This window comes from Aythya marila, assembly GCF_965140915.1.
Source record: "Aythya marila genome assembly, chromosome: 12".
NCBI classification, from domain to species: domain Eukaryota; kingdom Metazoa; phylum Chordata; class Aves; order Anseriformes; family Anatidae; genus Aythya; species Aythya marila.
In genome coordinates this window covers 259,852-263,017 of record NC_139053.1, presented here as the reverse complement: position 1 = coordinate 263,017, position 3,166 = coordinate 259,852, and positions in this window count along the sequence as shown.

Genomic DNA, 3,166 nt, shown 5'->3' with positions numbered 1-3,166 from the left:
TTTGGAGATAGATCTTTGTCTGTTAAGGATAATGTTGCAAAGTATTGTCTATTGCATGCCCCTAAAATTGTTGAAACTGAACGTATAGGTTGCAGAACTGTGTTTAATTTTTGGAGAAAAATAGTCCTTATATTCTAAGCATCTGGAAAAAAATACTCTCCAGAAGAACTCTATATATTGTCTAGTGCCTTCACTTCAAAATTGTTGGCTTTAAAGATGATGTGCACATCAGTACTTTTAATTTAAGAAATTAAAGAGCTTTACTTACCTGAGTTTGCTGTGTTAACAATAGTTAATAACTTCTGCAGTTTCATAAACTCTGATGGTCTGTCAATGATTTCTATATTACCCTTCATACACATACAGAATCAGTTTTGTATCAATTTCCTGTTTCAGTTCTGCATGAATAAATGATGCCTGAACTCAGATGGCAATCTTTACCTGACTGGACGTACATGGACTTGGCATGAAATACTGTACTGTGCAGCTAACTAATAGTAAACTGCTGCATATTATTAGCAGAATGAGCATTGTAGAAAATTCAGTGTTTGTTTTCAGTTTGATGTTTGCATGTGTTGTGAATTCTTTTCCTTATCCAATTTCCTCTCACCTAGCTAAAACTCTTGCCTCGTATGCTAATAAAGGACAAAATCTCGTCTGCGTAGCTCAAAGGCTTTGAGCTTCCATGTCGTCTTTCAGTAAATAATTTTTCACTGCTATATTTGTACACACCAGAACATCTCACAGTGAAATAATGTAATAGCTACTCATAATAAATTAAGCCGGTACTAATCTCTTTGCAGCTGTAGATCTTAAAACATGTTAATCTCTCTAGTGGAACTATATGATGACTTAAAATAGAGATTTAGCTTTACAGATTTATTTTAAGAAACCTAAAATTTTGTATTTTTAACATTATTCAAAGAACAAAGCCGAAATTTTTAAGTGACGAAGTATCCTTTATTGTCAGTGCTGGATGCACAGGGGATCCTTCCGCCTAACGTGCATGTTTGAAGTGACAAAGTGTCTCATATTTATACAGCAAAACAATGAATATTCAATAAACACCTTTACATATTCATCACCTAAACCCACCTACTCTCACTTCGTATGCTAACTAGCTTATCAGTCCTTGCGCGAAGCCTACCAAGAATTGTGGGCAGGGGTCTTTGGGAGGAAGACCGTAGGTCTTCCTCATGGTGTACTTTTCACCTTTTGCTAAAGAATGCCAAGTTGTCTGAATCCGTTGTTTTCCAAGCTGCAGGAATGCCGAGTTGGCTCAAGTTAGCTCAAGTTTCAGCATAACTGAAGGTCGACAGATAACGGGATGTTTCAATTAACAAGATGCTTCAACATAACAGAAAGTTGACAGATAACAAGATGTCATATATTTTGTTCTCATTACATTTTTAACTGCAAGATTTATTCTATCCTAAAGTGACTTTATACAATATCAACGTGAAGAACGTACTTGCCAGTTTCTTTCAAGAAACACTAGGATGCCTTTGCTAATCTTTTTGGGGAGAGGAATGTTTTATGTTTGTACTAACATCAAGGTGCTAGAACTTGTAGACAGAGGCAAGGAAGAAATCAATTCCCAAGATTATTTTAAGGACATGGAAGGCAGTAATCCAAACCATTCTGACTGCTTTCTTTGGAAGCTGTACAACAAAAAGCCTCTGACATAAATCATTCTTTCACTTCTCTGGATGGCAAGTAGTTCCAGTCAATGCTGCAAGCCTATCGCTTTATACCTCCCAAGGCCTGGCCTGATAAGGGTTTTCAGTCTAATCCTACTCTGCATTCATCTGAACATCACATGATTCAGTGCCATGTAATGCAAACTGATTTCGCCCAAAGATCAGCTTGGCAAAGGAGCAGGCACAATCCTGTAAATCAAGATTAGCATGCACTCGCAAAGTTTAGTAGAAAAGCCTGCTCAGTGCCTTCCTCTACATGTATTGTATCTCGCTGGGCAACTAACTTGCTTGTCATCAGGAACATCACAATCCCTTCAACACAATGGGTGATTTAACCAGACAGATAATACACAATACTCCGTTGTACGTTAAATCCTAAATGTTTTACGCGCATACACACGCCCCTCCCATGAGCTGCTTCCTTCTGCCTGAGAACCACTTCAGTGTTCTCACCGGTATTACAACTAGTGTTCTGGAAGTGCTTATACAATCCTAGAATTTAAAGAAATCTGATACCTTTCCATTTAAAAACAAGAAAGTTCATTCTCAGGCAGAGAAATGCCTTGTCAAGTTTCAGAATGGAACAGATTTTTACAGCTACATTAAAAATTCCAAACTGGATTTGTGATGGAAACCAACAACCTAAACCATAGCACAGTTAGCTGTGTGCTGCTGCACTATAAATTTTTTTTTGTTTGTTTGCCAAATCACTTGTTTATTTTTATTTGTAGGGGAAATTTAACCACTATTTTTAATCACACTGAAAAGGCAATGGGGATATTAAAAACATGAAAACAGTGCCCTAGGGGTTTCCTCCTTCACTTATACCTTTTCTCTTACAGATCACAGAATCACAGAATTGTCTAGGTTGGAAGAGACCTCAAGATCATCGAGTCCAACCTCTGAGCTAACACTAACAAGACCTCCACTAAACCATATCACTAAGTTCAACATCTAAACGTCTTTTAAAGACCTCCAGGGATGGTGACTCAACCACAACCCTGGGCAGCCCATTCCAATGCCTCACAACCCTCTCAGTAAAAAGTTCTTCCTAATATCCAACCTAAAACACTCCTGGCACAACTTTAGTCTGTTCCCCCTCGTCCTGTCACCAGGCACATGGAAGAATAGACAAACCCCCACCTCGCTACAGCCTCTTTTAAGGTATCTGTAAAGAGCAATAAGGTCGCCCCTGAGCCTCCTCTTCTCCAGGCTGAACAAGCCCAGATCCCTCAGCCGCTCCTCGTAGGACTTGTTCTCCAGGCCCCTCACCAGCTTTGTTGCCCTTTTCTGGACTCCCTCAAGCACCTCCATGTCCTTCTTGTAGCGAGGGGCCCAAAACTGAACACAGTACTCGAGGTGCGGCCTCACCAGAGCCGAGTACAGGGGGACGATCACCTGGTCACACTGTTTCTTATGCAAGCCAGGATGTTGTTGGCCCTCTTGGCCACCTGAGCACACTGCTG